At 43.7% G+C, this 13,125-nt stretch overlaps 1 pseudogene; it reads left to right on the plus strand.

The window, feature by feature from the left end:
* The first annotated feature begins 24 nt into the window (after positions 1–24).
* On the plus strand, positions 25–12,876 carry LOC129817656 (TATA box-binding protein-associated factor RNA polymerase I subunit A-like; annotated as a pseudogene).
* Positions 12,877–13,125: the final 249 nt, after the last annotated feature.

Here is a 13,125-nt window from a genome sequence, read left to right on the forward strand (position 1 = left end):
TATACCGGAAGTGAGGCATGTTTTGAACCAGAGAGGAAGATGCGAAGCGAGAGCTGGCCGCAAAATCTGTCTTCTATACAGATGGCAATTTTTCGTTTCTTTCCGCTCATCAAGCGAGCAGTTTTTGTATGGAGGTCAATGAGAGCGTGTCGAATTTGGTTAACAAAACATTGAATGGCTTATTTACTACGTGTGACTTATTTGATTGAATAGAAGTTTCGTAATTATTAGGCTGTTACTAGTGTACTGAAATAAGTAGAACAAGTGACATCCCGGCAACTTTGAGAAAAAACACTTTATATCGCCGTTGTGCCTGGTCGTTACTAGTTACACCAGTCACAAAGTCATAAACCCGCCTATTTCTACAATGTATCTTCTTAAAATGTTATTTTAAAAATAACTTTGACCACACTGCTAACCTTATACTTAACCTTAAATGTAATCTCATTTTTGTTTTTATACATTTCCACAGCCAATTCTGACTTTGTGGTTGTGGTAACCGTTGTGCTTTTTGTTCACACGCGTATCTGCCCTGTCAATGGCTAGAATGGTCCCACCTGATCTTGCCTCCTCCCGTTTGCCTTCATTTTTGAAGATTTAATGTCATTGTTAGAGCGTCCACTAGGGTAACTGTTTTAATGAAAAGCATGCATGGGGTTTGGAGCAAATTCACATTTTACTAAACTAACTACATTTATATTTTGCCAGAATATGACATATTGTGGGCTTTCACATGATTGTCTACGAAATGGGTCGAACTTCAAACTGTGTCATGGATGATCTTGATTCAGAACTGAGGTTGCCAGGAGAACTGTGCGAAAATGACTCTTCAGATGATGAATCAATCAACAGAAAACGAATCAAGCAGCCAACCTCCCTCGGAGCCAACTATATTTAAAGGTACTTTATAAAATACATTTTGTAGACGAATATGTGAACAGCTAGTTTATTGTCTTGACAATGTGCTACCTGCGGCTGTTTATGCTGCTCTGGACCCATCGCGCCACGAGAACGCACGACTATATACCTGATTATCGTGTTCATCATTGTGTAAGATCTCTTAGACCTAGTAACCAGTCTGTCTCCTGTATAATCACAGAGACACACCGTGAGACTGGTTTTCACAAGACCACAATGAACTGCCTCCAGCACATCAAGGAGGCCCTCCTACACTATAGATGGCAGGAAGCTGCTGAGTACATGTCCAGTTACTTACGAACACTGGAGGACATTCCACAACGCTACGCTGAGGTAGGTATATATTTGCTCTGCTCTGACTAAACACTCACAAAATTAACTCAAAGTACTGTCGAAATGCAAAATTTGATTTCTTCAAACATTGTCTTTCAGATAATTTGGAGGACAAGCACAGATACTACACCACCGTTCCATCTCGAAGCTGCAAGACTACAACAGTTTCTATGCCTGAGTGAAACACTCAGGAGTAAAACATTACCTGAAGGTATGTTCCTTATCTTCTTTCCTTCACCTCTGCATCCATTTTTTTTACTATCACCTTTCCTAAAGGACCCTAAGTCAATATAGGGTAAAAAAAAAAAAGTCAATATAGGCCAATAGGTTAAAAAAGTCAATACTTTTATTATGTTTTGAGCCAGTATGACACCTTCAAAAACAAACAAATGGATGGAATATGTAACAATGTGTTTAACATGGAAATGTACAGTACCAGTCAAAAGTGTGGATTCATCTACTCAAGGGTTTTTCTTTATTTTTAGAATAATAAAGGCATCAAAACTATGAAATAACACATTGAATCATGTAGAGACCAAAAAAGTGTTAAACACAAAAAATGTTTTTTTATATTTGAGATTCTTCAATTTAGCCACCATTTCCTTTGATAGTTTTGCACACTCTTGACATTCTCTCAACCAGCTTCACCTGGAATGCTTTTCCAACAGTCTTGAAGGAGTATCCACACATGCTGAGCACTTGTTGGCTGCTATTCCTTCACTCTGCAGTCCAACTCATACCAAACCATCCCAAGTGGGTTGAGATTGGGTGATTGTGGAGGTCGGGTCATCTGATGCAGCACTCCATCACTCTCCTTCTTGGTCAAATAGCCCTTACACAGCCTGGAGGTGTGTTGGGTCATTTGTCCTGTTGAAAAACAAATGATAGTCAGACTAAGCGCAAACCAGATGGGATGACATATTGCTGGTTAACTGTGCCTTGAATTCTAAATAAATCAGTGTCACCAGCAGAACACTCTCACACCATCACACCTCCTCCTCCATGCTTCACGGTGGAAACCACACATTCGAAGATCATCCGTTAACCTACTCTGCGTCTCACAAAGACACGGCGGTTGGAACCAGAAATGTCTTATTTGGACTCATCAGGCCAAAGGATAGATTTCCACCGCAAGTCTCCTTCTTATTGGTGTCCTTTAGTAGTGGTTTCTTTGCAGCAATTTGACCACGAAGGCCTGATTCACGCAGTCTCCTCTGAACAGTTGATGTTGAGATGTCTGTTACTTGAACTCTGATGCATTTATTTGGGCTGCAATTTCTGAGGCTGGTAACTTTTTAATGAACTTATGCTCTGTGGGCAGAGGTAGCTCTGGCTCTTCCTTTCCTGTGGCGGTCCTCATGAGAGCCAGTTTCATCATAGCACTGTCAAAGTTCTTAATTTTCTGAATTGGGTGTCTACTTTGAAGAATCTCAAATATAAAATATTTTGATTAAACACTTTTTGGGGTTTCTACATGATTCCATATGTGTTATTTCATAATATTTATGTTTTCACTATTATTCTACAATGTAGAAAATAGTAAAAATAAAAACAATTGAATGAGTAGGTGTGTCCAAACCATTGACTGTTACTGTATGTGAATGTATATTGAGGAAGTGTTTTGTCCAGTAGATCTGTCTGGAACACTCGTTTCACCTGGTGAACGGGCAGTTTGAGTACGCCAAGCGTCAGCTGTCCATCGTTGAGAGCTGGAGGTACGGCAAGCAGTCAGCTGATCAGTCCCAGCGGATTAAGCTGATCCAGTCATTCAGTGGCTTCCTGGATTGCTTCATCTGGTGGGGTGGGGGGCACCGTCTCCAACACAGGTAAGAGGATAGATACCTGGCAACCCCCAAACATCCATTATTCATTGGTGTCAATTACATCGATAGTAAAAAATCTTCATTTGTGCCACTCGGGAGACCTAAGGCACTGCATCTCAGTGCTAGAGGCGTCACTACAGACCCTGTTTCGATCCCGGGCTGTATCACTACTGGCCGCGATCGAGAGTCCCGTAGGGCGGTGCACAATTGGCCCAGCGTTGTCCGGGTTAGGGGAGGGTTTGGCCGGGGTAGGCCGTCATTGTGAAATAAGAATTTGTTATTACTGACTTGCCTAGTTAAAAAAAGAGTATAGACATCACCATCTACTGGACAGATGATGTAACTGTGCCTTTTTGGGACATAATTCCAATGCATTTCAAACATCATGGTAAAACAAAGAGTAACCAGAAACTGTGGTGCCTTAGCTTAACATGGACTTTGACATCATAATTTCAGATGAGTATGATGGTGGTGTCATTCAAGAGATGCACAGCTACTTCCGCCAATCCTCTGTCAACCTGAAGGATATCATGAAGCTTACTGGGGTCTGGGATCTTTTTGTTCTGGGTTACATTGACGTAAGTATTAGTTTGTGTTTAGTAGGCATGAAACAGGAGAAAACATTTCAAAACAGAATGGGGAATGGTACTACTTGAACTTTACACTTATTTTCATTTTGCGTTTCAAAGTGGTTTGCTACGATTTGCCCTACTGAACACGACCCCTGGCATCCCCTTTTCCCTTCATTGAACTACGTTCCCTTATCACACTGCCTATGATGAGAATGTTTTGACTTGTATGTGTCAATGGCAGATGCTGGAATTCTACAACGATCACGAGGGAGCTGTGAAGGTTCTGAATGACTATACCTATGACAACAGTTTGCCCCCCTAATGCCCATGTCTACCTCTACCGGTACATGAAGAAATGCTACTTCAAAGTAGCCACCCTTTGCCTTGATGAAAGCATTGCACACACTTGGCATTCTCTCAACCAGCTTCATGAGGAATGCTTTTCCAACTGTCTTGAAGGAGTTCCCACATGCTGGACACTTGTTGGCTGCTTTTCCTTCACTCTGCGGTCCAACTCATCCCAAACTATCTCAATTGGGGGGAGGTCGGGGTGATTGTGGAGGCCAGGTCATTGGCGGCAGGTAGCCTAGTGGTTAGAGCGTTTAGCCAGGAACCGGAAGGTTGCTGGATCGAATCCCAGAGCTGACAAGGTAAATATCTGTCGTTCTGTCCCTGAGCAAGGCAGTTAACCCACTGTCCGAAGACGTGGATGTCGACTTAAGGCACCTCTCCCATTCAGAGGGGTTGGGTTAAATGCGGAAGACACATTTCAGTTGGACAACTGACTAGGTACCTCCCTTTCCCTGATACAGCACTCCTTCCCTTTCCTTCTTGGCCACATAGCCCTTACAGAGCCTGGAGGTGTGTTGGGTCATTGTCCTGTTCAAAACAATTCAAGGCAATGCAAATAGTCTCGGTGGCCATTTGATTAGGTGTTCAGGAGTCTTATGGCTTAGGGGTAGAAGCGGTTTAGAAGCCTCTTGGACCTAGACTTGGTGCTCCAGTACCGCTTGCTGTGCGGAAGCAGAGAGAACAGTCTATGACTAGGGTGGCTGGAGTCTTTGACCATTTTTAGGCCTTCCACTGACACTGCCTGGTATAGAGGTCCTGGATGGCAAGAAACTTTGCCCCAGTGATGTACTGGGCCTTTCGCACTACCCTCTAGTGCCATGCGGTCAGAGGCCGAGCAGTTGCCATACCAGGCAGTGATGCAACCAGTCAGGATGCTCTCGACGGTGCAGCTGAAGAACCGTTGAAGATCTGAGGACCCATGCCAAATCTTTTCAATCTCCTGAGGGGTAATAGGTTTTGTTGTGCCCTCTTCACGACTATCTTGGTGTGCTTGGACCATGTTAGTTTGTTGGCGATGTGGACGCCAAGGAACTTGGCGCTCTCAACCTGCTTCCCTACAGCTCTGTTGATGAGAATGGTGAAGTGCTCAGTCCTCTTTTTCCTGTAGTCCACAATCATCTCATTTGTCTTGATCACGTTGAGGGAGAGGTTGTTGTCCTGGCACCACACGGCCAGGTCTTTAACCTCCTCCCTATATGCTGTCTCGTTGTTGGTGGTGATCAGGCCTACCACTGCTGTCATCGGCAAACTTAATCATGGTGTTGGAGTTGTGCCTGGCTGTGCAGTCATGAGTGAACAGGGAGTACAGGAGGGGACTGAGCACGCACCCCTGAGGGGTCCCTGTGTTGAGGATCAGCATGGCGGATGTTGTTACCTACCCTTACCACATGGGGGTGGCCCGTCATGAAGTCCAGGAACCAGTTGCAGAGGGATGTGTTTTAGTCCCAGGGTCCTTAGCTTAGTGATGCGCTTTGAGGGCACTATGGTGTTGAACGCTGAGCTGTAGTCAATGAATAGCATTCTCACATAGGTGTTCCTTTTGTCCAGGTGGGAAAGGGCAGTGTAGAGTGCAATAGAGATTGCATTGTCTCTGGATCTGTTGGTGCTGTATGCAAATTGGAGTGGGTCTAGGGTTTCTGGGATAATGGTGTTGATGTGAGCCAGGACCAGCCTTTCAAAGCACTTCATGGCTACAGACGAGAGTGCTACGGGTCGGTAGTCATTTAGGCAGGTTACCTTTTGTGGTGTTGGGCACAGGGACTATGGTGGTCTGCTTAAAACATGTTGGTATTACAGACTCGTACAGAGAGAGGTTGAAAATGTCAGGGAAGACACTTGCCAGTTGGTCAGCGCATGCTCGCAGTACACGTCCTGGTAATCCGTCTGGCCCTGCGGCCTTGTGAATGTTGACCTGTTTTAAAGGTGTTACTCACATCTTCTGCGGAGAGCGTGATCACACAGTCTTCCGGAACAGCTGGTGCTCTCATGCATGTTTCAGTGTTATTTTCCTCAAAGCTAGCATAGAACTAGTTTAGCTCATCTGGTAGGCTCATTTCACTGGGCAGCTCTTGACTGTTCTTCCCTTTGTAGTCTGTAATGGTTTGCATGCCCTGCCACATCCGCCGAGCATCAGAGCCGGTGTAGTACAATTTCATCTTAGTCCTATATTGATTCTTTGCCTGTTTGATGGTTCGTCGGAGGGCATAGCGGGATTTCTTTAAGTTTCCTTGTTAGAGTCCCGCTCCTTGAAAGCGGCAGCTCTAGCCTTTAGCTCAGTGCGGATGTTGCCTGTAGTCCATGGCTTCTGGTTGGGGTATGTAGGTACGGTCAGTGTGGGGACGACGTCATCGACGCACTTATTGATGAAGCCAATGACTGATGTGGTGTACTCCTCAATGCCATAGGAAGAATCACGGGAACATATTCCAGTCTGTGCTAGCAAAACAGTCCTGTAGCTTAGCATCTGTTTCATTTGACCACATTTTTTTTATTGATCGAGTAATTGGTGCTTCCTGATTTTTATTTGTTTGTAAGCAGGAATCTGGAGGATAGAATTATGGTCAGATTTGCCAAATGGAGGGAGAACTTTGCATGCGTCTCTGTGTGGAGTAAAGGTGGTCTAGAGACACTTTTTTCTCCTCTGGTTGCACATTTAACATGCTCTGGGTGAGGCTTTTCCTCTTTTCTTATTGCGGAATAGTTCATTCACTGTGGTCTTAGTGCCAGCATCGGTCCGTGGTGGTATTTAGACAGCTGAAAAATACAGCTGAAAACTCTCTAGGTACATGGTGTGGTCTACAGCTTATGAGATACTCTACCTCAGGCGAGCAAAACCTCGAGACTTCCTTAGATATCGTGCACTAGCTGTTTTTTTTTATAAAAATATGTTTTCCGCAGCCCCTTTACTTACCAGACGCAGCTGTTCTATCCTGCAGATACAGCGTATAGCCAGCCAGCTGTATGTTAATAATGTCGTCGTTCAGCCACGATTCCATGAAGCATAAAATATTACAGTTTTGAATGTCCCGTTGGTAGTTTAAAATTCTGCGTAGGTCATCTTTTTTATTTTTTTATTATTATTTTTTAAATATTTTTTCCAAATATTGCACGTTTGCTAGCAGAATGGAAGGAAGTGGGGGTTTATTCGATCGCCTATGAATTCTCAGAAGTCAGCCCGCCCTCTGGCCCTTTTTCCCCACTCCGCCCGGCCATCTAGATGTGTGAAAGTTGGTGTATAAGCTAATGATCCATCATGTATGACATTCCTGGGAGTGTGTAAACTTAATGTTTATTACCATATAATTTTTGTATGTTCTCTATAGTTATTATGTACTTGAAAATGTATCAATTGACCAATTCGGCACATTTGGGCAGACTTGATACAAAATATTGTCCAGTATTGTTCCAGCGAAGCATTTCAATCTGCAACTTTATGCACACACTGATGCCATCTACTGGCCAAAATCTAAATTGTGCCTGCGCTGCGATAAAATATTATTGCCTTTCTCTTGCATTTCAAAGATGGTGGAACAAATAATACAAACAGTTTTTTATCTTTTACCAGGTCTAATGTGTTATTCTCCTACATCAATTTAACATTTCCACAAACTTCTTCAAAGTGTTTCCTTTCAAATGGTATCAAGAATATGCATATCCTTGCCTCAGGTCCTGAGCTACATGTAGTTAGATTTGGGTATGTCATTTTATGTGAAAATCGAAAAAACTGATCCTTAAGAGGTAAGGACACTGTGCCCTAGCATGTAAAATGTGGAAAAATAGCCAATTTATGGTGTATCTTGATGGTCTGGCCATTCTTTCAATGTTGTGCATGAAACAGGGGCTTTTACACATTAAGATGAATGTTTTGGTGGATGCGCCCTTCACATTGACGTTGGTCACTTGAAGGTGTTCATAGTAAAGGAAGAATCCATTTGTTTCAGAGAGGGTGATCTTCAGAAGGCTCTAGGTGTGGTTCTGGATCTCCTGGACTTATCCAGTTGGAGGAGAAACTTGGATGTCTGGAACCATTTGATGACTATCGTCAAGAGGCTGAGGCTCAGGTAAGGATGGCTGCATGAATCCATACTTCTCTCTCAAAAGGATGATTTTGAAGTTCCTCTCATTCCAAGTAAATTAGTCACCTTACATTGCTTGTATCTCTTCTCATTACTAATTGACAAAATGTAATATTATGCATAATTTGTTTCTTATTCAATACTTGTAATTCAACTGGTTGATATTTTCCTTTACAAAACAATGGCTGAAGATTGTTGCAGAGGAGTTGGTGAACAGAAAGGACTGGTGGCTAGCAATGCACTTCACAACATTCCAGGCCAGGAGAGACTTGGTAGTGAATGGGGTGCTACTGGAAGTGAAGCGCTTTGTGCTTGGAGCCTTTTGTCCTCGCTGTAAGTAAAGCTACACAGTAACACTTTTGTCCTCGCTGTAAGTACAGCTGCACAGTAACACTTTTGTCCTCGCTGTAAGTACAGCTACACAGTAACACCTTTGTCCTCGCTGTAAGTACAGCTACACAGTAACACTTTTGTCCTCGCTGTAAGTACAGCTACACAGTAACACTTTTGTCCTCGCTGTAAGTACAGCTACACAGTAACACTTTTGTCCTCGCTGTAAGTACAGCTACACAGTAACACTTTTGTCCTCGCTGTAAGTACAGCTACACAGTAACACTTTTGTTGTTGTGGAGTATTACTTTCTTCCAGTTGTGAGATTGAGACTTCCTCACTTATTGGCAGCCTTGCCACTAAGTGGCCAAATATACAATTAGTTTAAGAATACATGTTTACTTCCTTGAATCACATTATTGGCTGTGCTTAGGTCTTGTTCCTCCGCTTCTGATAGTGGAAAATTAGCCCTATGACATCTAATGTAGTTTAATCCATTTCTGTCTCTTTTGCCAGATGCCTCCATGTACCGTGGTGTAGGTAAGGACACCCAAAAAGGACTTACTTCCGAGGCGCAGAAGACTAAAAGGTCCGAGAAGGATAAGGAATCCAAGACGGCTAATGCTCAGAAGAGAATGCGGAAAGCAAAGCCCAGACTGACTTTGAGAAAGTGCCTCGGAACGCTGCTGGGCGCATCGGCGAGAAGAGAAACGTTTAAAAAAAAATATGTGTAAAGCTTCCACCATTGCCTGATCATGGCAGACATAACCTCCTCATGCGGTCATTGGGTCATACTCTCTCCCCTTCCATGACAGCTGCTCCAACTACACCCCCCCCCCCCCCCTACTGCAGGCCTCACTCTCCTTGCATTGCTTTACTTCTCAAGTTCTGCGATTGTCCACCAGGTAGAGCTCACACGATGGCTAAGTTTTGAGTTGTTCTGAATGCTGCTGAGCCAGTAACAGAGCTGTGTTCACTGTGGTAGTTCGTAGGGGAAAAGGAGGCTGGGTATGCTGCAGTATTAGGTCTAGGACACGGTACACAGTTCTCCCAACGGGTAGATCGCGAGCTACCGGTAGCTCGCAGCCAACGTGTATGAGTAGCTCACCAAGCAATTCTGAAAGTACATGCATGTTTTTCATGTGTTCCCATCGCAAACTTTCATAAACAAGCTCTTGGCTACTATTCAACCAAAACCACATTGACATTATCCTACCCCTGGTTAGCCACTATTGGCTTAAAAAGCCCAAATTAACACAAAATCTGCCAATTAATTTCTGGCAATATTTCCTTTTGCCTCTGTCTGCTTGGTATGTGCATTTGTCTATCACTCAGTATGTTGCCAGTTAGCCGTGCTAGTAATGATAACCATCTTGTGGGTAGACAGACTTTCTGCAAAAACTCAATTAAATGTTAACTGCAAAGTAGGCTTACCTGACAAAGATATGATTATTTTTATCAATTGGGTGGCCATCCTTTTGCAAACGCTGCCATAACGTGCTGCAGCAGTAAGCCTAACAAACATCACTACACTGACACATTCCCCACTTTCTGAATGCGCAATTAAAGGGGAGTTGCACATCATTTTTTTCAGACCTCAAAATTGCTCTTGTGATTTTTAAATTCTGAAATTTCCTTCCCCAATTACATTTTCCGTCAAGATAGAACTGCTGAAGGGGGCGGCGTTGCTATCTACTGTAGAGAGAGCCTGCAGAGTTCTGTCATACTATCCAGGTCTGTGCCCAAACAGTTCGAGCTTCTACTTTTAAAAATCCATCTCGCCAGAAATGAGTCCCTCACTGTTGCTGCTTGTTATAGACCCCCTCTCAGCTCCAGCTGTGCCCTGGACACCATATGTGAATTGATTGCCCCTATCTATCGTCAGAGTTCGTACTGTTAGGTGACCTAAACTGGGATATGCTTAACACCCCGGCAGTCCTACAATCTAAGCTAGATGCCCTCAATCTCACACAAATTATCAAGGAACCTACCAGGTACAACCCCAAATCTGTAAACATGGGCACCCTCATAGATATCATCCTGACCAACATGCCCTCTAAATACACCTCTGCTGTTTTCAACCAGGATCTCAGCGATCACTGCCTTGTTGCCTGCGTCCGTTATGGGTCAAACGACCACCCCTCATCACTGTCAAACGCTCCCTAAAACACTTCTGCGAGCAGGCCTTTCTAATCGACCTGTCCCGGGTATCCTGGAAGGATATTGACCTCATCCCGTCAGTAGAGGATGCCTGGTTGTTCTTTTAAAAGTGCTTTCCTCACCATCTTAATTAATCATGCCCCTTTCAAAAAGGCTAGCTTTTTCAAACAGAAATTTGCATCCTGCAACACTAATTCCAAAAAGTTTTGGGACACTAAAGTCCATGAAAAATAAGAGCACTTGCTCCCAGCTACCCACTGCACTGAGGCTAGAAAACACTGTCACCACCGATAATTCCACCATTATCAATAATTTCAATAAGCATTTCTCTATGGCTGGCCATGCTTTCACCTGGCTACCCCGGCAAACAGCTCTGCACCCCCCGCAGCAACTGGCCCAAGCCCCCCCCCCCCGCTTCTCCATCACCCAAATCCAGATAGCTGATGTTCTGAAAGAGCTGCAAAATCTGGATCCCTACAAATAAGATGGGCTAGACAATTTGGACCCTCTCTTCCTAAAATTATCCACCTCCATCGTTGCAATCCCTGTTACTAGTCTGTTCAACCTTTCTTTCGTTTCATCTGAGATTCCTAAAGATTGGAAAGTGGCCGTGGTCATCCCCCTCTTCAAAGGGGGAGACTCTAGACCCAAACTGTTACATACCTATATCCATCCTGCCCTGCCTTTCCAAAGTCTTCGAAAGCCAAGTTAACAAACAGATCACCGACCATTTCGAATCCCACCGTACCTTCTCCGCTATGCAATCTGGTGTCCGATCTGGTCACTGGTTCATCTCAGCCACGCTCAAGGTATTAAACGATATCATAACCGCCATAGATAAAATACAGTACTGTGCAGCAATCTTCATCGATCTGGCCAAGACTTTCGACTCTCAATCACCGTAGTCTTATCGGCAGACTCAACAGCCTTGGTTTCTCTAATGACTGCCTCACCTGGTTCACTAACTACTTCTCAGAGTTCAGTGTGTCAAATCGGAGGGCCTGTTGAACGGACCTCTGGCAGTCTAGGGGGGTGCCACAGGGTTCAATTCTCAGGCTGATTCTTTTTCTCTGTATATATCAATGATGTCGCTCTTGCTGCAGATGATAATTTGATCCACCTATACGCAGACGACACCATTCTGTATACTTCTGGCCCTTCTCTGGACACTTAACAAACCGCCAGACGAGCTTCAATGCCATGCAACACTCCTTCCTTGGCCTCCAACTGCTCTTAAATGCTAGTAAAACAAAATGCATGCTCTTCGCCCGCCCGCCCGACTAGCATTACTACTCTGGACAGTTCTGACTTAGAATATGTGGATAACTATGAGTACCTAGGTGTCTGGTTAGACTGTAAACTCTCCTTCCAGACTCATCTTAAGCATCTTCAATCCAAAATTAAATCTAGAATTGGCTTCCTATTTCGCAACAAAACCTCCTTCACTTTGCTGCCAAACATACCTTCGTAAAACTGACTATCCTACCAATCCTTGACTTCGGCGATGTCATTTACAAAATAGCCCCCAACACTCTACTCAGCAAATTGGATGCGGTCTATCAGTGCCATCTGTTTTGTCACCAAAGCCCCATATACTACCCACCACTGCGACCTGTCGTTGGTCGGCCCTCGCTACATACTTTTCACCAAACCCACTGGCTCCAGGTCATCTACAAGTCTCTGTCACGTAAAGCCCCGCCTTATCTCTGCTCACGGGTCACCATAGCAGCACCTACCCTTAGCACGCGCTCCAGCAGGTATATTTCACTGGTCATCCAGAAAGCCAACACTTACTTTGGCCGCCTTTCCTTCCAGTTCTCTGCTGCCAATGACTGGAACAAATTGCAAAAATCACTGAAGCTGGAGTCTTATATCTCCCTCACTATCTTTAAGCATCAGCTGTCAGAGCAGCTTACGATCGCTGCAGCTGTACACAGCCCATCTGTAAATGGCCCATCCAACCAAATACCTACCTCATCCCATATGTTTTTGTTTTTCTGCTCGTTTGCACACCAGTATTTCTACTTGCGCATCCTCATCTGCACATTTATCACTCCAGTGTTAATTGGTAAATTGTAATTACTTTGCCACTATGGCCTATTTATTGCCTTACCTCCTTACTTCATTTTCACACACTGTATACAGATTATTTTATTGTGTTTTGACTGTACGTTTGTTTATCCCATGTGTAACATGTTATCCCATGTGTTTTTGTCGCACTGCTTTTCTTTATCTTGGCCAGGTCGCAGTTGTAAATGAGAACTTGTTTCTCAACTGGCCTACCTGGTTAAATAAAAAAAGCATTGACATGGATTCAGAACATAATTTTTTTGTTGGTCCTCTATCAATAATTGTAATATTAAGAGTAAAAAAAAAATAAGAACAGAATTCCCAAAAATACAAAATAATTTAATGGTGACTCTTAGAGGTGTTTTTTCACCATTATTTTGAACAGGTATATTGACAGAACACACATCTCATGTACAGTAAGGACTGGGAGCAGAGAAGAATGTGCCTATTTGAAAGCAACATTTTAGATTTGTTTTTAAAGTAGCTGGTGCT

This window comes from Salvelinus fontinalis, chromosome 20 (genome assembly GCF_029448725.1).
Source record: "Salvelinus fontinalis isolate EN_2023a chromosome 20, ASM2944872v1, whole genome shotgun sequence".
NCBI classification, from domain to species: Eukaryota; Metazoa; Chordata; class Actinopteri; order Salmoniformes; family Salmonidae; genus Salvelinus; species Salvelinus fontinalis.